Here is a 26252-nt window from a genome sequence, read left to right as displayed (position 1 = left end):
AAAAAAGTACCAAATGTGCCAAATAATGTATTGTGTATCAAACAGTTTCGCATGTGGTTATTTTTCAAAATGGTGTTAACTTTTCCAAAAGAATGACTTCATCCCTATATATGAGAACAGAGTCCAAAAGTTTTAAAACCTTGTTAAGCAAAATCTCATTGTGGATTTGAGATGTTGAGATTTCCTCGGTCTAAAAACACTCTTTGAAGTCCTGCAATAAGTATTGATTTCTGCTATTAATTGCTTTAATCATCTTCATGTATCATTATAAGTGCACTTTAGAGTATTTCATTGTTGTCTTTTTTCTGGTGAAACTTTGTTGGCCAAACTACATTGCTAATGTCATTAAGTTCACAATATTTAATTCCTCTGTGGGGTATATAGTTTCACTTGTTACTTGCTTTCAGACTGAATATTTAACAATATTTTTTTCCATGTAACTTTGGTTACAGGAAAAATTCCGTGAGAGTGAGATGGTTAATCAACAATTTAGAGAAGGATGTCAGAGTACAGCTCTTGCTAAGTAAAAATGGTGTATCTTTATATAGAGGGGAAATGTGATTGGAGTTGTTTCAGAATCATATAAAATATATGAGTAATGGTATTTAGCTGGGGAAAGAGCAATCAAAAGCAATACTGCCTGTACTGTATAAAATTCTGAGAGGCATGTGGTGATAGGAAGGCCTCTTCTGGGAGGATGAGATAAATGTCCAAGAGAATATGGGATTATTTAAGAAATGGAGCAAAACTTCAAAGTAAAGAATGGAGGGACAGGGAGAGATCATTGGGGTAGGTGTGATTCTTGGCAGACAGGAAAGGAGAGGGGAGAGTAAGCTTGTTAAATTTTGAAGTAGAGGTGTATGTTTGGGTGCTTAGGAAACAGACACTAATTTAAGGATTTACTGAGCAGGAAACCCACAGAATGAGACAGACACCACTGCTTCAGGTGGTAGCAGGATGATACTTTTAAGTATCTAGGAAGAAGGGCTGGTTTCCCAAAATCTTGAGACAGGCATTGGCTGATATACTTTGAAAGGCTTTGAAAGTGTGCCTGCGTGTGAGTGATGTCCTCTGCATGGGCCTTTGGTAGACGTCATCCGTATACAGTTATTCTTCTGACATCTTTAACCAGTAGGATCAAGCCAACTCGATGTCAGACACACCCTTTCTGGATATGTACACATCAGGCCAGTGAGATATTTTGGTAGAGAGGGTGGTAAAGTGAGGAAGTTTGGTTTCAAGAGCTTAGGGTTTAGACAGGGAGCACTTTTCCCTTCGGGTAGAGAAGTAGAAGAGAGTGAGTGATAGGGAATGCCCAGGAAGCCTAATGATTGCCCTGGCCCTTCACATTGCAGCATCACATTACATGCTGCTCAGCCAGCCTGCATCCTTGTCTCTAACACACAGGGAGAAAATAAAGCTAATAACTTGCTTATAGAGATTTTTTGGGGGGGTTGGTTCTTTCACATATTTCATATACATTTTTAGCTAAATGTTATGAACTAGAAATACTTATACCAAGGTTTCCATTAGTTTGCTTGGAATACATGGAGTTGGGTGTTGAGGGGACAGAAGTCATCGTTTCCAGTTGTGGAAAAAGAGTTTGAGAGTTATTTGGAGATGTCTTTGTCTCTGTTAGCAGACATGACTATTACTCTGTTCACCCAGGACCTAAAGCTGAACACTTATGTATTCACTTATTCTTCATTTACTACTAAGCCAACTACCATATCATCAGATGAGCTATTAAAATAGGAATATATATATATATATATTTTAAAGATTTTATTTATTTATTCATGAGAGATACATAGAGGCAGAGACATAGGCAGAGGGAGAGGCAGAGAGAGAGAGAAGCAGGCTCTATGCAGGGAGCCTGACGTGGGACTTGATCCCGGGTCTCCAGGATCACGCCCTGGACCCAAGGCAGGCGCCAAACTGCTGAGCCACCCGGGATGCCCAGGAATATATTATTATATGACTCATCCTTCTGTTTTTGCCCTGTATTTCAGATTTATGATGGTATGGTGTGAAGAGATTCAGGATTTCCATTCCTGTTTTTCCCTTTCCTGCCAAGCTCGTGACCCTTGCCAACTTCATCCTTTCTTTCATTTGCCTGCAACTTTGGTTTGGCTTTTGGATTCTTTGGGAGTTTATAGAACAAGAGCCATTTAAACTCCTTTTTTTCCAAATGGGACAACTGTCTTAATTGAGGTCAGGCCAACACTGACTCTGTCAGAATCTTCTCCTCATCCGCCTGGCACAGGGGGAGAATTCATATAGTAGAAGAATGGCATGTAACTGTGCCTCCTAACAGTGTCCATTGGGATAAACCTAATGCCCAGTTGGAGGCACAACACAGTGACTTCTTTTGCCAGGCTGGATTGTTCTGCTTGGGCCCAAGCCAGGTGCAACCTGGTGGGTGAACCATTGGCTCTGGCCTTTCCCCAACCCCCCTCAATGTCTTAAGATAAAATGTCCAGCTGTCCCTTTGCAGGACTTACCTTGTGGAAACAGTAATTGCCCTCACTGTTACTTGGTATTTACATAATTTTGTTTAATTTTGTAACTATAGTACTACCAGTATGGCTTTATTAGTAGTATGAAAGCTTCAAATTGCTTGCCAGAATTCAAGAATGGAATCCATTTAACACCAGGCTGTTTAAGTATTAAAAAAGCTTCTGGAGTGAGCGTGGGAGAGGAAGTGTGAAGATTTGAATTACAGAACTAGTGCAGTTCATGTGCTATATAAAGTTATTTGGTTCACTAGAACTACTTATACCAAGGTTTCCATTAGTTTTAGTACCTTTTATCTTTTTGTCACTCTGATATATGTAAGACAAATGAGCATCCCGAGTCTCCCTCAAGTGGATATATATGTTCTGAATCTGATGGTACTTATGCTTTTGTGCCTGGATTATAGTATAATATTAAGTATGCATTATTTGAATAATGGCATTAGAATGTGTATCTGTTATGATTTATTTTCAAGTCTCAGATGGAGTTGGAGTTATATGAAAAAATCAAGAGAGAATCCTGAAAAAGAAACAAAGACCTGGTCATTTCACAGAGCTTCATTTTTCTAAGTCTTCTATTTTAACACTAGCTTTGCGTTCTGTGCTGATGATGCATTAATAATAGCATTCTTACAATTACATTTTATTTAAGCAGAAAAATAAATCTTTTTGAAAGTGACAGAGGAAAGCCCAAGAACTTTATTGAGATGTATTTGAAATGTATAAATGTTTCTAAATAAAGCTAAATTCCTGTTAGCCCACACTTGAGGTCTCTTGTTCGCCACTGGATTTGCTGCTCTAGGAAATATCGTGATTTCTTAAGGATCCAGTTATAGCCTGAAGAAAATTTCTGTAAGATGTGCCATCAATAAATGATGCTTATCCTACAAATGCTTTCAGTGATGTTGTGATGCAACTAATATTGTTGATGTCATTAGAAAAGTAATGATTGCCTTGTCTTCCTCATAGAATCTTATGAAACAAGATAGTAGATTCAGATGTATTTTTTAGGATTTTAGGTGATCAATAAAAATATAAAGAGACATTTTTATTGTTACTACAATTTAACTTTTCTACTATTAACTTTTTTCACAACCAACATCACTATTAATGTCTCCACCATTGGAGTGTAATTTCTCTGACCCATCTTCTCTATTCACTGACTAAATTTATGAGGAAAGAGAGGTTACATCATGCTTTTTGTTATCTGTAATTTCTAGTTAGAGACTTTTTTACTGTTTTTCTTGGAGAATCTAAGGCCTCATTGTAATAAAAATTGTGATTCTGAACTCCTAAATTCCCCTCCCCCCGGTTTTTTTTTTCAAAGATTTTATTTAGTTATTCATGAGAGAGAGACAGAGACAGAGACAGAGACAGAGACAGAGAGAGAGAGAGAGAGTGAGATAGAGAGACAGAGACACAGGCAGAGGGAAAAGCAGGTTCTATGCAGGGAGCCTGATGTGGGACTCGATCTTGGGTCTCCAGGATCAGGCCCTGGGCTGAAGGTGGCGCTAAACTGCTGAGCCACCTGGGCTGCCTCTTCCCTGGGTTTTATTGAGGTATAATTGTAAATAAAAAATCGTATGTATTTAACACATCCATCACCTCACATAATTAACTTTTTGTTATGTTTGTTTTGGTGTGGCAAGAACACTTGAGGTCTATTCCCATAGCAAATTTCAAGTACACAAAACAGTATTACTAATTCTAGTCTCTATGCCATATATTGGATCCCCAGAACTTACTCATCCTCTAACTGGAAGTTTATATCCTTTGACCCAACATCTCCCCTTTACCCATCACTCTCCAAGCCTCTGGCAACCACCTTTCTACTTGCTGGTTCTATGAGTTTGCCTTTTTTTGATTTCACATATTAAGTGAGATCATACAATATGTGTCTTGCTCTGCCTGGCTTATTTCACTTGGTATAACATTCTCCAAGTTCATTTATGTTGTTGTAAATGGCGAGATTTCCTTCTTTCCATTGGCTGAATAATGTTGCAGTGTATATATATATATATATGTAACACATTCTATATCCATTCATCCCTTGATGGACACTTAGGTTGTTTCCATATGTTGGCTATTGGTAATAATGCTACAATGAAAATGAGAGTGTATCTCTTTGAGATAACGATTTTATTTCCTTTGTATATATACCCAGGAGAGAGTGCTTCTGGAATGAGATTGCTAGATTATGTGGTGTTTCCATTTTTAATTTTTTGAGGAACCTCCATACTGTTTTCCATACAGCCATTATGGCTGTAACAATTTACATTCCCACCAACAGTGAATAAGGGCTCTCTTTTTTCTATCTACTTGCCAGCACTTGTTATCTCTTGTTGATGATAGCTGTCCTAACAGGTGTGAGGTGATATCGCATTGTGGTTTTGATTTACAGTTCCCTGATGATTAGTGATGTTAAGTATCTTTTATGCATTTGTTTGCCATTTGTATGTCTTATTGAGCAAAATTCTTATTCAGGTTCTTTGCTCATTTAAAAAAATCAGATTATTTTTTGCTCTTAAGTTGTATGTGTTCCTTATGTATTTTGGACATTAACCTCTTATCACATATATGGTTTGCAAAGATACATTCCTTTTAATTTAATTGCTGAGAGCATTTGATTTCTGCTTAAACGTTCAGCCCAGTCCTGAAGGGCCAGTTCTGTCCTTTGGAGAATTTTAAGAACCTTGACTCATTAGCTTCTTACTTGATATCAAATACTGTTGCTGTTGATTCTGTGTTAACTTTGTGCCTCAGTCTGGTAATGGGTTTCTGTTTTGTTTGTATGGTAATTATCCCAGGCCTAGTCACAGATTTCTTATATTGACTGTTTGTCTTGGCTTTAAAAACCTGCCCACAATCCTTTAACGCACTCTCTTTTTAAACATTTTATTTATTCATTTGAGAGGGAGCGAGCAAGTGAGCATGAGGCGGAGAAGTGCAGATTATCTGCTGAGCAGGGAGCCCTACCCTATGCTTAATCCCAGGACCCAGAGATCATGACCTGAGCTGAAGGCAGATGCTTAACCATCTGAGCCACCCAGGCACCCCCCCCCCCCCCAATTCTCTTTAATTTCCTAAATTTAGCTGGCTACTGCCCCATACCATCCCGGTTTAAGTCTTGCTTTAGTCTCTGTTTATTCACCAGCAATCCAGTTAACATGTTATCTGAACTGTGGTATAAATGGAGTAGGACTGGTACTAAGGAGAAAGGAAGATGTCCAGAGATACAGAGGAGGAGGGGGAATTGACATGAACATAGCAGAAAAGTACCTGAAAAGACAGGTACATTTCCTCATTCACAAGGTTGTGAACTTTGTGAAGGAAAGAAATCTTACCGCATTGTTTACTGCTGTCTCTTTATAGGAGTGTCTTAAACTGTGCCCAGCATTTAACCTATCCAGTCAATATTTGCTGAATGAGTGTTTTCGACACACTGATTGACTAGTTTGCCTGGAGGGCACTTTAATGGGAACTTTTAGGGATTGGGATCATTTTAGCCTTGTTTATTGCTAGAGCTTCATATATTTTTGTTGATTGAATGAATAATGGGATTACTGGAGTAGAGGCTAGAATGCTGAAATTTATAATGCAGAATCTTGAATGTCATGCCAAGGATCTGGTCCTCATGACAAGAAAAGCAGCGGAGTTCAGGATCTTATTATCAACATCTACTGTCTAATATAACAAGAGTTTTATTCTCTAATTATACTCTTATTTGAGCTGAAGGGTTCAGAAAGAGAATCCTTTTGATGCTGAAGAAAGGAGGACTATTGTTATATAAGATACTCCTTTTTGAGTTAAGCCTAATATCTAAATAGGTAGATATGTTTCTAAAACATGCTTTTAAAAATTGCTTATACAAATAGCCAACACTTTAATGCGCATCAACTCCAGAAATCTGTTTCTTTTTAATGTCGTGAATAAAGCTGTGCTTTCAGGTACTCAACAAGGTAATGAAAGGGATCCCTATTTTCATTCTTGCTGGTCTATTTTGGCATCCTGTTGTGTTAAGCAAGTAGTCACTGGTTTAGACTTCTTGAATCTGGGTGCTAGAGTGAGTATCTCTAGGTGTTGAATACACCTTTTCATCTGCTCTTATATCTGGACTCTGGCATGGGCCATTTTAGGCCATAATGATGTATACTTTCCAAATACTATTTCTCTGGGGAAGTGAAACCTATCCAGAGCACAAACCAAATGATTCTATTGAAGAGGAAAGCTTATCTTGATAGATGCACTTAAAGGAATTTCTTCTCAATGTATTATCTTTATTGAGTACTTAGATTGCTTAGGGGATCAAATCATTCCTGATTGTGATAAACTTTAGTTTCATGTATAAATAGGAATATTTTCTCTCTCTCTCTCTCTCTCTCTTTTTGTGCACTGGGTGTCTGGCATAGGATACTGTGTAAAGCTAGGCTTGCTAATCAAGAATAATTGTTTCTGCCAGGTAAGACCTAAAACTGGAGTTGGAATTAGGGCAGGGCCATGGCAAATGCACACTGAGCACCAGAATGGCAGGTGTGTCCTCTCCAGGAGGAGATCACTGTCATTCTTGGCTCTCTGCTTTCTCTTTATCTTCATCCAAGCACCCAGCAGGTTCAGAAAGATAGAGTCCAATTCTTCAAGCAGTCATCCTCAGCAGGAGGAAACCAAGGAAAGTTATCCTCTGAAATCATGGACATAGGGGGCAAAAGGCGGAAGCTTGAGGTTTTTGGAATGTAAATATTCTATGGCAGGTGATTAATTTTTCTTAGATGAATTACTATAGCCAGTTTAGATTCTTGAGGAACTGAATTTTTACTGGTGTAGGAGAGCATAAGTGAAATCTCCTTGTTGGAGAACTTAGAAAAAAGGAAAATAATGGATCTGTAATTTTAATATACAAAGATGATTGCTTACTATTTTTGTATTTGATTTTAATGAATAACAAAGTGCTTGTTCTCTGTTGTTTGGATGAGGATAATTTGTTTTTCCACCACTACTACTGACATCATTGTTGTCATGGTCATCTTCATCATCAGATATTTATTAATTCCTCTATTAGTTCTAAGAAGAATGGAGAAGATAAATGAAGATATGGCTTCTTTTATTTTTTATAAAGGAGATTATTTTGTATTTAGGACTGAACATATGTCCTAAGAAAATAAAATTGAAGTATATGATTAATCATTATATAAATGATCATTAAGCTCCCTTATGTGTTAGGCACTGCCCTCAGTATTTGAGAAATAGTATTGAATAAGATATAGTTTCTGCCCTTACATTTAATGTCCAGGGGAGATGATAGACAAGCAGATAAGAATTTCAATAAATTGTAACTTGTGAATTGTCAGTGAAGTGCCGCAGACAGAGAGTGCTTGCTATAGGAAGATATCTTACTAAAAGATGTATGAAATAACATATTGGACAGTTTGGAAGCCAGAATAAAAACATTCTTTTAAGAATTTCTTATGTTGTCCCTCAGTGAGAGCCTAAGGCATAACCATAAATAGTTAAGTAATAAAAACATCCTGGTAACAATGAAAGTACTATATTTTGGGTACGTTACACTCAGCTCTGCCAAGAGAATTCAGGGATGGATCTTGTGAAATTTGGCTAAATGAGCTTTAAATTTTTTTTAGTATCAATTGTCTTAATATTTGCTTTTGTGAGGAGTTTAATGTTAACATTTGACAAGTGTATGAAGTTCTGATGTTGTGTGATATGGATTGAAAAGAAGACCTTGTTTTATATTCTAGGTTGGTAGGTGTCATGCTTAGTGTTCCATTATGAAATTTAAGAAAACTTGATCTGCATTTTTTTCTTTTAGGCAATGTATGTTTCTACCTCTGCAAGGAGAAATTTGATGAAAGAGAAAAAGCTTAGGTCCATTATACCTTGGATATTTTGTCTCTGCCATAAAACTTGTTGTATAATAGAATTTTTATAGCCAGTTATTCTGTTTTATACCAACTTGGTATATTTTATTTTCTTCATATCAGATGAAAAAAATTGGAACTTTTTTATACTTGATTTGAGTTGTTCGGTTCCAGAGGGAAAAATACCAAGAGAGCTGTGGAATTTCTCTCCCTAGAGATCTTTCAGAAAAGGTGTTCAGACACTTAACTGCCTAAAATCGTTTGCGTAGAGTTTTGTGTGTCCTACTTTAAAGAGCAAGATGTATAAAATCCCAGACTTAGAAAATTGGTATCATTAAGGATGATTCTTCTCTAGTCATTTTACTTTTCCTACTAGGTAAATTTATTTGATAATAAATACTTAAAATTGGTGAGTGAGTGACTTATGAATATTGCTTACATAATAATTTGTATCGTGAAGCATTTTTGCAGTTACCAGAACACTTTTACATAATTATGTTATTTGAGCCTCAGAGGTCTTATGTAGTAAGCAGGGCTGGTATTATGATGATCCCCCATTTTGCTGATGAGAAATCTGAGGACATGAGTTTATGAGACTTTGCTGTGGCTATGAGTTAATAAGTGGTAGAGTTTGGCACAGACCTTCTGATAGCACATTCTTTACTCTTTTTAGTATGTTATGGGGCACTGAGTTTTTTCTGTAAATGAGTATTTGTTCTGTTGTATGTAAAAATCAGGTCTGTATGATATCTCTGGGTCATTGATTTCTCTGTTCTGCAAGCTGAATGACCACTGGGGGAATGGAGAATGGGTTGCACTTTCCTCCCTGGTTATTATTTCATCAACTGACACTTTCTTATCAGTGCAGTATTGAAGATGGTAATTGGGGAAGTTCTCAGATCAGCTCACAAAAACAGTTTAACTTATAAAATTAGTGAATTGATATTATTGGAACAAACTTGCTCATAAAATAATTTGGTTTGATTTTTAAAAATTGGTTGAGTTTCTAGGAAACAGAGTGAATTTACTCATATACTAAGATTAGGTACTTTCACTAACTACATTAGCTACATATGATATCCACTTCAGCTGAGCACTGATAAATTAGACTGTGCACTTAAGAGAACCAAAATAAAATCAGTTCATTAACTATTGAGTCCTTTCATTGGAGCCATAGCTTACATAGGTTAAATTTTAGTGTTAACAGGGCCAGATTTGTACAATGAATAAAATCTCTAGGAAAAAAAAGGATATATTATTGATGATTACTAGGTTAGGCTTTGTATGTTGAGTTAATTTAACCTTCTAGCTCTGGTTTAGGATTTTTTTTTTTTTTTCGCTGAGCATTTAGTACATACATAACACGGAGTGACTGTAAAGAATTTGCAAATCTCAGAAAAGGACAAAAAAGAATATAATTCCTCGTTTAAAACCTTGTATAAAAAATTCCTTGTGGGGGCACCTGGGTGGCTCAGTGGTTGAGCATCCGCCTTTGGCTCAGGTTGTGATCCTGGGGTCCTGGGATTGAGTACTGCATCAGGCTCCCCATAGGGAGCCTGCTTCTCCTTCTGCCTCTTCTCCCTCTGTGTCTCTGTTTCTCTCTTGAATAAATAAATAAAATCTTAAAAAAAATCCTTATTTAATTCCTGTTTGTTTTTGGTAAGAGAAAGGTGAAGTCATTTTAGAGAAGGAATTAGTACAATATAAGCATGACTGACATATTTGGGAGCATGCAGAGAGTAGCTGGATCAGAGAATACTTGCTGGGGGATAGTTGTAGATGAGATTGATTAGCTCAGGTATTCCTGGAATTAGATCATGGATTCCAAAACAAGAGATTTGTTGCTCTCAAGGTAAGAGATTGCAGAGCTCTTAGAGCCTAGGACTCATGTTTTCTAGATAAGGAAACCAAAGTGAATCATTCAGATTAATTAATGGAGAAATTGGGGCTGGAGCCCAGGCTTCTTGATGATGATGATTATTATTTTTTAAAGATTTTATTTATTTATGAGAGACAGAGAGAGAGAGAGAGGCAGAGACACAGAGGGAGAAGCAGGCTCCATTCAGGAAGCCCGATGTGGGACTCGATCCCGGGTCTCCAGGATCAGGTCCCAGGCTGAAGGTGGCGCTAAACCTCTGAGCCACCCGGGCTACCCTGGCTTCTTGATTATTAAACCTAATGTTGCTTCTATTATATGATCTTCTGTGTTGCCATCGTTGGTTCTGGGACAGAGGAAAGCAAAGTAAAAGTGTTGCTTTTTAAGAGAAAATTTTCACAGTCTTAGAAAAAGGGTAAGTTAGTTGAAATAGGAAGACCAGTTAAACTTATTTTGATAATCCTGGTATGAGGAGATCCAGAGTGAAAGAGATGGGGAAGTCAGTAACAACTAGAGTTTCAAGCTGAGTGATGGGGAGAAAGGAAGTTGCATTAAAATAAATGAGTAAATTTGGAGAGTAAACTTGTTTTGTGGGGAAGATCACGTTCAGTTTTGAATAAATTAGGAAACCAAGGAGAAGGTTTTATTAGGTAGACAAGAATATGGGACTGATGTAAATATTAAATTATGCTTCTAGATAATGAGGATTGACTAGTAGGATAACATGTATTATAGGACTAATCTCTTTACATGGTAGAACTGAGGGCAGTTTAATTCCAGAAAGTCTCCTTAAGACTGTTGCTTCAAGAAAAAATAACTTATCTATTAAATGTGTCACTGAATGAAACATCTGGTTAATTAACTGGTGTGGGCAGGCTCACCTCAAAAAGACCTTTACTGGCCTGATTGTGTGATGCTTCTTCTTCTGTAATAAAAGTATTAGTTGGATGTGTAACCTCATGGGAAACCTTGTGTTACAGGAAATGGCCTTACCTTTCAGCCATTCATTCATTCCTGGAGTGGTTTCGTGATATTTTATGATGTAATCACAGTTTTTGTTATGATTGTAATTTAGTTTAATAATGCTAACTGGTTTCATTTGGGCAATGTATTGCCCTAATCACTCACTATGTACTGTTTTTAAACTTCTTTGAATGAGTGAAACCAAATGTAACAACTATTGACGTTTCTGCAAGAGATAGTGAACCTGAGCTGTTATCTGTATGGTCCATGAAAATTTTAAAGATGAGGCCTATGTCTTTATTTACTTTATTTTTGTGTATTTCTAAGGATTTCTAAGACTTTAAAACATATTTATTTGTTCATTTTAAAGATTTTATTTATTTATTCATGAGACACACACACACACAGAGAGAGAGAGAGAGAGAGAGAGAGAGAGAGAGGCAGAGACACAGGCAGAGGGAGAAGCAGGCTCCATGCAGGGAGCCCCATGTGGGACTTGATCCGGGGTCTCTAGGATCACGCCCTGGCCTGAAGGCGGCGCTAAACCGCTGAGACCACCCCGGGCTGCCCTGCTCATTTTAAAGATTTTTATTTATTTGAGAGAGAGAGAGAGAGAGAGAGAGAGAGCAAGTGGGGGAGGAACAGAGGGAGAGGGCAGAGTCTGCCGTGGTAAGATCATGACCTGACCCAGAATCAGAAGTTAGACGCTTAACCCACTGAGCCACCCAGATGCTGCTAAAACATACTTATTAACTTCATCCAGTTTACTTAAATTCTGAGGCCAGGATGTTCCCATAACTGGCGTTCCAGCATTTATCACACTAGTTATCTGCCTGGATTTGAGTCCAACTTCACTGCTTTAGTGGCTGAATAGATTTGCAAGTTATTACAGTTCTCCATGTTTCTTTTTTTTTTTTTCCCAAAATACAGAATAACACCCAGTGCTCATCCCGTCCAGTGCCCCCCTCAGTGCCCATCACCCATTCACCCCCACCCCCCGCCCTCCTCCCCTTCCACCACCCCTAGTTCGTTTCCCAGAGTTAGGAGTCTTCATGTTCTGTCTCCCTTTCTGAATATTTCCTACCCATTTCTTCTCCCTTCCCTTATATTCCCTTTCACTATTATTTATATTCCCCAAATGAATGTTTTTGTTTTCTTTAGTCCCTACCTTGTGGACTTGTGAGAACTAAGTTATTAAAAATGGGAAGGACTTGAAGAGCCTGGCATGAAGCAAACAGATTCTAGTTATTATTACTGATCTCTTGCCTTCACTCTTCTGTTCATGGTGCATGCTTGTATGCCTCGGGCCTTGAGCAGGTGTTTGCATTTAATAACAGTTTTTAAAGGATTAATTGACTAAGGAAGGAGGCAGAAGGAGGTGTCACAGGGTATCTCGTAGGATGAAACAGGAAGAGGCCAGCTCTTTTTGTTACAAGTACTATTTCCATTCTGGCTCACCTTTGCTCTAGGTGAAAACTTTTCCTTAGTCCTTAAGAATGACAGTCACTGATCACTGATCCCAACATGGTGTTGTCAGGAAAGCAATTTGGTTAATCTAAGTTGGGAGTGGTTAATAGTTTCCCAGTAGCTTTTACACTTTAGAAAGGATGTGCTAACCAGGGTGCCTGGCTGGCTCAATAAGTACAGCATGTGACTCTTGATCTTGGGGTCATGAGTTCAGGTGCCATGGTAGACACAGAGCTTAAAAAAAAAAAAAAAAAGAAAAAGTATGTGCTAACCGGCCTCGTTGCTTGCTCTTAAAGCCTGCCCTGGTGAAGAACAGTTTTTCAGATAGACCTTTCTGGGTAGGGACCCTGTATAGGTAGTCCAGTTCTGCCTGGGAATCTAAGCTTGAGAACAGCTTGCTAATTGCTTTTAGTTCTTTGCTTTTGCTACTTTTGAATATCCAGGTCTTTAAAAATACCATTTTTTTTGTTGTTGTTGTTGCCTTAAAGGATGTTACCTTTGTCTTGTCATTACCAGTCCACAAAGATATTGTTAGGTTAATGGCTTTGGACAGCATGATATATTAACTGTTATTCTTATAATTTTGCTACAAAGGAGGTATTCTTTCTATTTTACATGCCTGGAAACAAGGTTCAGAGTGGTTGAGAAGTGCTTTTCCTAAAACTATGCAGTAATTGTCAAAGCTGAGATTTAAACTTGGAAAAAAGTGTCTTACTCATTAGCCTATACTATTTCTGCTGGCTCTAATGAAAGTGTCCATGTCAAATCTACATGACATCTATGTTCTGGTGCAGCTTTGCACCTTAGGAAATACCTGTTTAGTGAATTAGTGTGTGTATTCGTATGTGCTTTGTAGCTTTAAGTTCTCTAGAGGTTTTAGTCATCAATAGTGATTTAGCCCTTTATACAATTAGATTCTGCGTCTCTCCTTTTTATTATTTTTCTTTTCTTATTCACTAGATTTCTAGACTGCTCAGATCTTTTTTTCTGTAATCACTTTAATCCTCAACTCTGCTGCCATCTTAGAGTAGTTTTTGTTGGTTAATATGCTCTGAATGGAAGGGCCCTTGTATGTCACAAAATTAAGAGAAAAATGAAGGACTCCCCAAAGGAAACTAATGTCGCTTTTAAAAGCTTATTTAAAAACATTTAAAATCATCTCAAGGAACTTTAAGAGTCTTTTTCTTTTTTTGAAAAATTTTGTTTACTAGTAGTCTTCTGTTCAGGAGTCAGTGATTCAGAATGTGGACCACAGGGCAGCCCCCGTAGCTCAGTGGTTTAGCGCCGCCTATGGCCTAGGGCGTGATCCTGGAGACCCTGGGATTGAGTCCTGCGTCAGGCTCCCTGCATGGAGCCTGCTTCTCCTTCTGCCTGTGTCTCTGCCTTTCTCTGTGTGTGTGTCTCTCATGAATAAATAAATAAATAAAATCTGTAATAAAAAAGAAAAAAAAAGAATATGGACCACATTCAGACAGACCTTGCTCAAATCCTAACTGTGCTCTATGACATTGGGACTTTGGACATGTTTCATAACCTTGTTAAGCCTTCACCTTAACCTATAAAATGAGAATAATGCTAACACTTACTCCCAGGTCATCAAAGGAACACATGAACTAAGGTTTATGCTGTGTTTACTGTAGGACCTTACACATAGAGTCCTGTCAGTAAGTGTTAGCTGGTCTTACAGATTGTAGGCTATGCCTGGAAGAGGAACCTAGGGATACAGTCTGCTGAATTTGAGTGATCTGAAGTAGATATGCCCTCTGCGGAATTAGGAGTGAGGTTAAGACCACAATGGAATCTCTTAGGGTCTAGTCTCAGGTGTGCTAGGCTCAGTCCCATCATGGAGTATTTGATATGGCAAAGGGGTATTTAATGATTTGATCTAGAATTCCTTAGAGAATGAAGGTATGTATACTTGTATGTTACAGCAAATGCATATTAAGCACCTGCTGCTGCCAGGCACTCCCTACGCAGATGCCGATGATGCAAAAAGAAAATAAGTCTTTTTGCAGATGCCGATGATACAAAAAGAAAATAAGCCCTTTGTCTTTTTGAAGCTCATATTACAACTATAGGGCCCCCACAGTCGGAATAGTTTATCCCATAGTTGGAATGTAAAGAAATGACTGATAAAACATGATAAGTTGTAACAAGATAAGTGCTCTAAGGTACATGCAAAATGCCCTAGGGCATTGGATGATTTGGAAGGAAGCCCATTCTTGTTGATACTTTGTCTTCAAGGGTAAGAATTTTCTTTTAGAAGCATTAGTTCAGTGACTTACTTTGATATTTTTTAGTATAGATTTACCCTTCAAACACCAATATATTTCAGATGTAACTTAAATTTGGCTCTGTGACTGAAAGCAATGTGTCTTTAAACATTTGTAACAATATTGTATATCCAAAATCTTTGACAACTTAGATAAACGAAAGTTAGAGGCAAATTCTTGTCCTGTTGATTACATAAAGGACACTCATAGCTGCAATGTATAAAGGCGTTTCTTAGTACATCAGATATATGTGTTTTCCAAATTATTATTTATACCAATGGGAAATACTGTTGGCATTTGGAGAGAAGTGAGTCTAATATTAGGTAGCATAACAATACTATTAAGTAGCAGAATAATAATTGGATGTAGTCAATTAGAATATTAGCTACTGTGAAACACTAACAGAACAATGCTAGGAAATGTGTTTGTAAGGACCCACTTCTGTAGTTTATATAAAAGATGAAAATATATTGAATCTATTATAACCAAATCCATATATCACAACATTATATGGAAGAAATTATTTTTCTCATTTTGCAGATGAAGGAACTAGAACTTGCTTGAGATGATGTGAAACTCATAAGCAATGGATCAAAAATTGAGTTTCAAAGCCTTTGTTCTTTTGTGAACAAAGAACACCTTTGTGTTCTCTCTCACCTTTTGTGTCGAATACAACTGTTTCTCACTTAACAGGATTCATCATACAATAATTTAAATTACACACTTATTATCCAAACTGGAAGGATTTGAGCCAAACTGTGCACTCCTCTAGCTCAACATGAGCCTTCTTAGTGCCAGATGAAGTGAATGAAAAACTTTGAATGTAAACAATCTGAAGTCTGGCAGTTTGCTTATATTTTTAAAGTCACTAGTTTTCCATTTTCAGAGAAATTGCTGTTTTCAGTGTACTAGCTGTACTTAATAATGAGGTGGATCATTGCTTACATACAGAACATAATATTTTAGCTAAACAATTGAGACAAATACCTACTAGTTGAGACATTAGTTAGCATTATTATTTTGTTAAAACATTTTTTTCTGTCATGTGAACATGTAGTGAAGTTTTAATTTTTTTTTTAAGATTTTACTTATTCATGAGACACACACACACACACACACACACAGAGAGAGAGAGAGAGAGAGGCAGAAACACAGGCAGAGGGAGAAGCAGGCTCCAAATAGGGAGCCCAATGTGGGACTCAATCCTGGGACTCCAGGATCATGCCCTGGGCCAAAGGCAGGTGCTAAACCACTGAGCCACCCAGTGATCCCCAATTTTTAAATTCTTAAAAGTACTTCTGTTACAATACTTGAAGTACCATTTATTTTGATGTGCTGTATACCTCATACATATTTTTTAAACTGTTATTTCAGAAACCTTCAAATATACAAGGTAGACAGAATAATAGAATGAACTCCTATGTAGCCACTATCAAACATCAAGCTTTAGCAGTTATTAACTCTGGCTAATCTTAGTTCATCCATCTGCCCACTTCTTCCCTCCTGTGTGAATCAAAGCAGGTAGGTTTACCAATGTATTTATAAATATTTTAGTCTGTTATTCTAACAGATAAAAACACTCTTAAAATGTTGTGACCATATTTATCGTAGCTGAAACGAAGTTAATTCTGAGTATTGTTAAATATTAATATTCAATTTGCCAATGATTTTATGTCTTTTTATGATTCAGTGTCAAAATAATGTCTTTTATAATTATTAATATGTATTTTTCTAGGTATTGCGGATGATGTCTCTATGGTATAGTTTAACACGTCCTTCTCTCCTATATGTTTTTTAAAAAGTGGTAGAAGGATCAGAGGCTTAAATTCAGATACCCTCCCTTTCTCTCTCCCTCCCTCGCTCCCTTTCTACCTTCCTTCTTTCCTCTCCCTCCTTCCCCCCTCCCTTCTCTTATTTCTTTTTCTCTCTTTGTTCTCTCTCTCTTTCTTACTTCCTAATATATGAATGATATTTCTTCTTTTCTCAGGAGACATAATATGTGGTGGTTTTTATTCTTTTGTTTTGTTTTGTTTTTTTTCTTCTTTTGATACTAGTAGCTCTTATGGGTAGATACTTTTAATTCATTAGGAGTTGCAGAATATGTTATTTTAATTGCTACTTTAGATTGATTTATTATCTATAAAGAAAAACTTCCCCGCAACTATTATTTGTTTAGCTAATTGAACAGTTTATATTAAAAAGTTTGAGTAAATGCTTGATTCTTTATCACTTTCTGAGTTTTTAATAGGAGTCATTGGGGAGTATAATTCTTTAAATATTAGAATTTTATTTATTTATTTTTAAACTCTTACGGTGGTAATTTTTCTTTCACATGTCAAGTACTTTCTTCTTAAACAGAAGATAATATATCATTGTGCATACTACTTGGATTGTAATATGGTGTAATATAGTGCACAGTCCTATGGTTCTGTATCAAATATTTTTAGGATGCCTTACGAATTTTTCTTCCCATTGTATGTCTTATTTCTCTTGTTATAGAGAAATTGGTAGTATAATCTACCAATTTATTTCTGCTGACATTCCTTTCTGTTACCTCTAGCAAACCTAGATTTAATGCAATTAAATAATTTATAATAAATTAAATAAATTTAAATTCAGATTGAATGCATCTGACCAGTGCTTCTAACCTGCTGTGGATTGATTTGATTACTAAATTCATTTGAACTTTTTCTAAAATAAGATTTTGAAAGATTTAAACTGAGCTTGAGGGCATCTTCTGAGTGAAATGGAGAAGTTTAGCACATAGACTATGTGGCATCTATTTAACTAGCCATGTAACTTTTTAATTTACTCTGTGACATTGCTGATTTTGTCATTTATGTGTGGCCTCTAGGCAAGTGAGATTATATTATATGAGGATCTGAACAGAAGAATGAAGTGCTGATATAGAGTTGGGATTTGAATTTGAACTCCTGTACTCCAAAGACCCTTTTCATTGCTGTTAGAGTCACATGACAAAGAAGACCATACTGAAATTATTAGTTCTTAAGCATTATATGGTATTAGTGATCATTTTTTTAAATTTAATTTTCTTTAGATATCATTTTTTTAAATTTAAAGTACAACTTCTTTGTCTTGTTATTTAACTTTAAAAAAATTTTCACCATATGGATTATTTAATGCTCTAATGGATAGATGCCTATTCACAATGTATACATTATAATATTGTCAGTTACACAGATATGCTATTTAATAACACACACTCATAGCAGTGGTCTGTATTTTAAATACGCAGATTACTATGTGTTTTTAGACTTTGAGCTGAATATACACGTCCAACTACAAAAAGGAAAAAATTGAAAATGCCTATTTCATATATAGTTTGTGATATGCAAGGTAAATGTAAAAAAAATCAAAATAAAGTAACTCTGAGGCATTGGTATGTTCAAATCTTAATATAAGTCTTAGAATTTTAGTTTGTTTAAAAGTTAAATGCTTCTCATAGTTACTGCAAAGATTAAATCAGCTGGCATGTTAGTGTGCCCATCATAATATTTGATCTTTGATGATTTTTTTTCTCTTTATCTTTTCCATTCATATAATTTTTAAGCAACATAAAAAGAGAACAAAAAATTTAAGTAAAAGTGAACAAATATATGTATTAAGCAAAAGCAACTACTACTTTCATGCTATGCTCCAAAATGAAATTTAATTTTCATTCACAGATCATCTTTAACACAGCTGTCATTGGACTGAAGTAGAAGCCTAAGAATTAGAGCATATTTCCGTTTTTGAGGTGAGTCCATTTGTAGAAAAATTAATATACTTAAAGCCATCTGCTCTTCCTTAGGCAGTTTTGACATTTGTACGTGTTCTGAGAGATACTACAGTTATCTGTGAAATGCAATTATCCCAGGCTGAATCTGGAGCTCCCTCCACCTTCATGCCCCTTATTGGTTACCTGACTTCTTTGTGTCAGGTGACCTCTTTTTAAAATAAGAACAATGGGGCTGTTGACTCTGCTTACCTTCCAGATTACATGTTGTGAGAATAAATTGAGATCATGGATGGGTATGTAAATGTCTTCTTATGAAAATGTAAGGTGTAGGTATTAATACTGTGAACTGTCAGTGAGTTAAATGGCAATTAACAGTTATGTGCAGAGAATCTGTGTAAGTATGAAATTTTTGGATGTAACTGTAGCCTAACCAGCGTAACAGTAGGAAGACAGTGCCATCTTATATAGTGTTTCTGAGAGAACCGGCAAGCACAAAAGAAGAGGGGAAAGTGGAAGAAGTGGCAGAGGAAAGAAAGCAAAACCAATAAGATGGCTCTCAAAGTATTGGCATTTTAGAACTAAAAATTTCTTATGAAGAAACTTTAATTTGTATTTGGAGGAATTATTAATCTGTGGATTACTAAACATGTATTTTCTATTGGAAACCTGTTACACGTTTCCAGTGCTTTTATATTCAGTATTTTACTTTCTTGCTGTGGGAAAAAAAAAAAAAAATCTAGTTCTGATTTTTTTCTCTTCCCTGGAGTTTTAGCCATTCTTCTGGATGCCTTGCTGTATGAGGCTTGAGTAAAACTGAATGGGCGTTTGTTCTAACTCCATCAGTTTTTCTTTGTTTCATTTGTTTTCTTAACTTCCTTTATTTCTCTCTCTCTCTCTCTCTCTCTTTTTTTTCTTCAACTCACCTGGCACATGTCATGACTTACCTCTTTTTGGGCTTAGGTTTTTGCACATAATCTTTTATTCTGAGTTTCCCAAATTGTACCCTGAGGCTTTTTAAAGGTGCCTGGATACTATTTAGCAAATGTGATTATTATACTTCTTTCTAGTAACTATGTTGAGAGTATTACATCTTGGGAGAGAAAGATAGTAGTAAATCGGTAAAATGATAGTAAAATTACTATCTTTCTACACTATGTCTTCAGGTATTATGGATTCTAGTGTGGCGGTCATTGCTCTGTAGCTAGATGATTTGGTCCTCTTTTGTCAAATGTTGCTGCTGCTATATCTGTGTCTTAGTCTAGAAGAAAATGTGATTTTTTTTTTTCACACAATGTACTTATTTCTTTGTGGAGTGACTGAGGGGGTGGTGTTCAAGGTCCTTCACAGCTATCAGGGACCTGTTTTTTAATCTCCAGTGCCAGCTCAACAGTTTTAATTCTGCTGCCACTTTTACCTAGAATTTATTGCTTGGCTGAGTCATCTAGCAACTATCCTTGTGTTCTCTAGATACAATCACAAGGCATATTCTTTTGTAATTTTAAGAAATGTTTCTTATTTAGTAAACAAGTGGCTTACTTAGTTCCACTTATAAGTCATTTTTTTGGTTTCCCAAAAAAGGTAATTGACCAGTCTAAAGAAACAATTAATTGTAGAGGGCTTGTATCAGTTGCTCTTTTACTTAGACAATGATTGTAGGCTATAGGAAAAAGCCTGATCACCATCTTTGCCATCAAACATTTATAAAATTTTGGGTATGTATCCTCATGAGCCTTAAACTTCATGATTATAAAATGGGTATAACTATTACTGACATCACAGAATTGTTAGGATTAAAGGAGATAGCATACAGAAAATGTCCAGTATGGGGTCACCTGGGTGGCTCAGTCTGTTAAGCCTCCAACTCTTGATTTTGGCTCTGGTCTTGATCTCAGGGTTGTGAGTTTGAGCCCTGCATCTGGCTATATACTCATCAGGGAGACTGCTTGAAATTCATTCTCTCTCTCCCCCCCCCCCACTCCCTCCCTCTGGTCCCACATGCTCTCTCTCTCTCTCAAATAAATAAATAAATCTTAAAAAAAGAAAGAAAGTGCTCAGGATGGATGATATGGAGCATAAATATGTGCTCAGATAATTATTGTCATTGCTGATTTATCCTCCTCCCGCAATTTGTTATCATCATTGTCATGATCATGAGATCAAGCCCAAAGGGAGTTATGTATAGGTAAGCCTGTAACAAAATACCATGTTGATAAATCAGGTCTCTTGTTGAAATTGTGTGTAGTTGTGGATTCTTTGATACACTGGCCATCTTTGTTAACACAAGAAAGTCTAAACGTAGAGATAGGTCAACATGTCTGACTGAAGTTACTACAGACTTATGGAGATGGATTAATTGGTCACTATTGAGGTGTTTCTGAGAATAGGGTTAGAATTTTATGAAATGCACAGTTTAACTTTGGATTTAATTACTCTCAGAAGTAGGCAGTTATCTAAACTGTTTATCTTTGCAAAAACAACACACAAAAAAGTATTAAGCACTTAAAACATTTACCTTTTCAGTGTATGTTTGTTTTAGGGATATGATGAAAACATTCTGCTACAAAATCAGATTTTAAAGAACAGAAATATATAGTGATTAATCATTCAGCTTCCTTTTGCCTACACACTGGCACACTTTATTTTCTTTCTTTCATTTTAGAGTGTGAGCATACAAGCTGTAGGGGTTAGATAACAGCACATCAAGTGGCTTCTTGCTGTCCGTTTGGGTATGATTGAAATCACTGATGCTTACATAAAATGCAATGAAATCTTTTTATGCAAGAATACTAGAAAAAAGATGTTTCTATTTGGAAAATACTCTAGCTCTTTGAATCTTTAGGGTGAAATTTGCATGAGGTGAAGAAACCCTAGTGAGTGAAACATTTAAAATGGTGAAAAGCTTATTTTAAAGTTTTATATTTGGAACTTAACCCTTAAAAATATTTTGAAAAGAGAATAAATATTTCCAAGAGGACAAAGATTCTGTTTAGGGGATTTGATTAAATCAGTGGAAAAACTTGGATAACAGTTGCCCAGAACATTTTGATTATTCTATCCAAAAAGGATTTATTTCCAGATGATATAAAGACATGCCTTTAAGATACTATAAGATATATTGTTGACTGAACTTTCTACCTGAGGTGCATTTCTCAAATGAATAAATGGAATATTGAAATGTTGTATGGAAGCTTGTCATTTGTGAATCTGTTTTTTAAAACAATACTTAACATCTAATAGATCTTTTGTGCTATTAAAGATTTTCTTAAAAAAAGATTATTTTATTTACATGTAGATAAGGGAGGTCATGCAGTCTGTCTCTATTGTTTTCATTATATGGGTAGTATAATTATTTTCTGAAGAAAATAATTTTTTTTTTCTGAAGAAGAGTGAAGGAAAAGAGGAGTGTGCTATATTATAACTTAAGGATGTGGTTACTATGGGGAATATGTTGTGGAATCAAAAAGAGATAAAGTGTTGATGACCAACAGTCAGAGACTGTTAGAGATCACTAGTTGTCAAGTTTGTAATTCTCCTTAGTAACCCAGGAAACAAATGTAAAGGTTGAGTAGCAGTAGGAGGCCACAATAAAGTCCCTGCCCTCAAAAACTTCATGGTTTCATTTACAAAACAGAATGAAAAGCCCTTGAATTCTAAGCTTCCTGTAGACATGAACAGCCTCGTTCGTTTATCTTATTGAATCTGTATTTTTCAGATCATTTCTACGTCCCTAGCTCAGTGTTTGTGGAGTATGTATCGGTTAAACTGGCATATGGAATCAAGTGCTATAGGGAAAGGCTGTGCTTTTATTCTTAACAGTGGCTGACATCACACCAAGTATCTCAACTATGGAGGAATGCGATGGTCTTCTCTTCAAAAACCTTTTAGGCATGAGACTATAAAGTGAAATAATGAAGTTATGGGAAAACCAAACCTCCAGGCACCAACGTGGAATTCTGTATCCCTAAAATCATCCTTCAAAAATGAAGGAGACATAAAGACTTTATGAGCTAAAACCAGGACAATACTGCATTGGGAATTTGTCACCAGTATACTTGCCTTGAAAGAAATGTTAAAAGAAAGAGGATTTGTAAATATTCCCATCCATGGCTTGTCTTTTTATTTTTTTAATTGTGTTTTTTAGCATATTTTTTTGGTTTAAATATTTTACTCCCAAAGCTTGATATCAAAATATGTTGTGCTGTTTCTGGAATTAGTATCTTTGAAATGACTATTTTTAGTAGACCTTATTTAGAATCTTAGATATGGCATGATTAGGCAGAGGGAAAAATCAGGTCATATTGTATGACCAATGACACAGATTGTTGATACACACACCTTGAGTTTTGGAGCGAAAGTGGCCTGTAAAAGTTGTCCTGCATTGGAGTGAAATGACCAGGTATCTCTGCCTGCACCTTGATCACTCTTTGGTGGTAGGCCTCCCTGGAAAGGGCATCACCTTTGGGATGGTAGCTTGCTGAGGCAGTCCCTCCAAAGGCTGACTGCTCAAGGCTGTCTGCTGACTGTACTGCCAGCAGCTAGGGAAATAAATCATTCCTTGAAGGGCTATCTCCAGGCTCCCCTCAAATCTATAAGCCTGGGACCCACTTTATGTGCAGTAAGAAGCCCTATAAATATGAGGCAGAAGATTCTAACAAATCTGAGTATGTGGACAAACCAGAGTTTCCTTAGAAGAGCCACCTGCAAAGCAAAGGGCTCAAAAGCAAAGTTTAGGGGAACAATTAAAGGAACTAGGTACAAAAAAATCCCACAAAAGTATGAAGTCTTAGATCTGTAAGGTTCTTTTGTATTCAAGTCACAAAGCATAAATATCAGACTTGTATTTTCATGCAAAAGGTATATACTCTCCTCAAGTAGATATGGTGCTGTTAGGAGAATGCCTGACCTTTCAAATTCAGTTAATGACTCAGCACCCGGGAGAATGTTTCTGATTATTTTTATGTTTTTGTAACATCCTCTGTGGTTCTTTGCCTGAGGAACAGATTACCTTTCCATGCATTAGCAGTCAATATTATTAAAAGGGCCACTGCTGTAGTTTCTTTAAGCTTCATCTCTTGGACTGTTATTAATTTGGCACAGTTTACTGTATAAATGATATATGTATATACACTCTCTGGTTTAAAAATGGAGTCTATGGATTGACTTCTCTGTCACTTTTAAGAAGTATTACCATAGGGATGAATAGTCTGCTTAGTTTTATGGTTGGCATGATTCTTCCAGGTTAGGTCACCTGTGTTTTTTTACTACCAGTTGCCCACACTTTAGGCAACAGTTAAATTTCCATCACTAAAAAGCAAGTAGTTAGAATGCAAAACTAGTGATTTAGTAGAATTAGCTACATCAGTGCTTTTAATCTGTGGATTATTTCCTTTCATGCTAACTAGCAGTTTACTGATTTCACAGGGTTTTGTTTTGTTTTGTTAAGACTTTACCTATTTATTTATGAGAGACACACAGAGAGAGGCAGAGACACAGGCAGAGGGAAAAGCAGGCTCCCCACAGGGAGCTGGATGAGGCACTTGATCCCAGGACCCCAGGATCATGACCTGAGCCAAAGGCAGATGCTCAACCACTGAGCCACCCAGGCGCCTCACTCATTTCACAGTTTTAAGCTTTTCCAATGTAATCAGAATTGGTGGGGAGTTAGTGTCCTGTACTGCAGTTGTAAACTTTTCATCATTTGTTGAAGCAGTATAGAGGAGAGAGAAGAAAACTTATAGAAACACCATGATAAGGAAACTGTGCTTATCTGTTCTTAATTTTACTGAGTCAACATTTCATATACTTTGTGTAATTTACATAAGCCCCAACAGTGGATCACCTGTTGTAAAGTTAAACCCGTAGGTTTCTACAAACATTAAAAGAAATGTTAAGATGTTTCAGTTATGTTTAAAATATAATACAGAAATGAGGAGGGATGAATACAAGCAGAATGATGAAGTGGGGGTAGTGATTTGTTTATTTTTTTTATTATTTTTTAATAAATTAATTTTTATTGGTGTTCAATTTACCAACATACAGAAAAACACCTAGTGATTTGTTTATTTGTAGATAGATATATGTGTACACATGCATGCACACACACACACTAACACACACAGTGTTTTGCTAGTTGGCCAAATTGGGTATAATGAGAATTTCCTACTTGGGATCACTGTTCCTATAGCAAACCCAGCTCTGTACAGCCCTAGGTGTTTAGGAGTTAAATCCGCCAAGAAAACAGAACCCCAGATGCCACAGACCTTGTGAGATTTAAACAGTAAAACTGTAGTTACTTGTGTATAATTCAAATTTGACTATATAAATTAATAAGATTTCCTGAGTGGAATGGTGACTTAAGAGAGCTAGTAAATTTCAAACTCTGAAAAAAATATCACTTACTGAATTGCAGTCTTTCTTATCTATTTAATAATTTAAATCTGAGGAGTCATATACGCAACAAACTTTAAAATAGTTTTGAGTATGATAAGTCCTCTCTAACCGATTAACTCTCAGGAATCAAAAATGGTTTTCCATTTACTTAGTTTGAATTGAAGAGATTTTTTTCTCTTTTATTTCTCCATAATTAATAAAATTATCATTTCTGCTTCTAGAACAACTATATGATTTCTTTTTTTTAACTATATGATTTTATAATAGGCACTTAGTAAATCTTTATTTATTCATTCTTTTAGGAGGCAAAGAGAGGCAGGAAAATTAATCACCAACTTACAGTAAATAAATTTGAAAGATAAAGCTTTACATTGTCACTTCAAAACCTGCCTCTTACTGCCGTTTCACTGTTTAGAGGAATGCCTACTGTATCACTTTGTCCAGCAGGAAAATATCCTGTATGTATGTGTATACATAGATATACATTTCTCTTCATTCATTGCTGTCATTCCACAAACAAATAGGCTTTTGACAAAACCTGGCACTTCCCTCTTGACTGTTTTTCATAAATCCACCTGGCACATATCACTGTAGAACTTTTGTTCTAGTTCTTTTACTGGACTTTGGCACATACTTGAATTCTACTGAGCCGGTGCTGCCTTCTCCAGGTGATTTGTTTTTAAGATGTTTTTTTCCTACTAACCACAGGGACTGGATTTTCTATCCTATAGGTGAATATGAAACTCTCAGTTCCTTTCCCAAATCCCATCACTCTATCATCCTTGACAATAATCCCTCTTGTTTCTTGCTGTTTTTCTGCTTGTATTCTTTCTCAACTTGTCTTTCATGTGAAAGAAACATTCCTTCTTGTTTTATCAGGCTATTTAATTTTTGTTGTGGAATTATCTTCAGATATTAAAATCCTTTCTAACCTTACTGGAAATGAAGTGGCATTTTACTTCCTGAAACCTTTCTGTTTATTCAGTTTTTATGACTAACTGACTTCTCATTGGCCATCATATTAAAGTCTTCTGATCTTTTGTTTATACACGAGTCTATTAGATTTATGCTGTGTTTTGTGTTTATTCATATATGTTACTTGTATGCTTTTAGTGTATGTAGATCTGTAATACAGGTTAACCTAAAGGGCAAACTCTA

The 26252-nt window shown here is 36.2% G+C and overlaps 1 protein-coding gene across 3 annotated transcripts in view; it reads left to right on the top strand.

Moving 5' to 3' along the window:
* The window catches only part of EPS8 (epidermal growth factor receptor pathway substrate 8), a 176082-nt gene that overhangs the window by 38171 nt on the left and 111659 nt on the right, over positions 1–26252 (top strand). For 2 of the 3 annotated variants that reach the window (XM_041736174.1, XM_041736170.1), the window contains exon 2: positions 18652–18722. The exons of the other annotated variant lie outside the window; for it this stretch is intronic. The gene's annotated coding sequence lies outside the window, so the exon portion shown is untranslated. The remainder of the gene's footprint in view (positions 1–18651; positions 18723–26252) is intronic. 3 annotated transcript variants of the gene reach the window in all.

Source organism: Vulpes lagopus, chromosome 21 (genome assembly GCF_018345385.1).
Source record: "Vulpes lagopus strain Blue_001 chromosome 21, ASM1834538v1, whole genome shotgun sequence".
NCBI classification, from domain to species: domain Eukaryota; kingdom Metazoa; phylum Chordata; class Mammalia; order Carnivora; family Canidae; genus Vulpes; species Vulpes lagopus.
The sequence above is the reverse complement of the archived record's forward strand: the minus strand, read 5'-3'. Positions and strand labels throughout refer to the sequence as shown.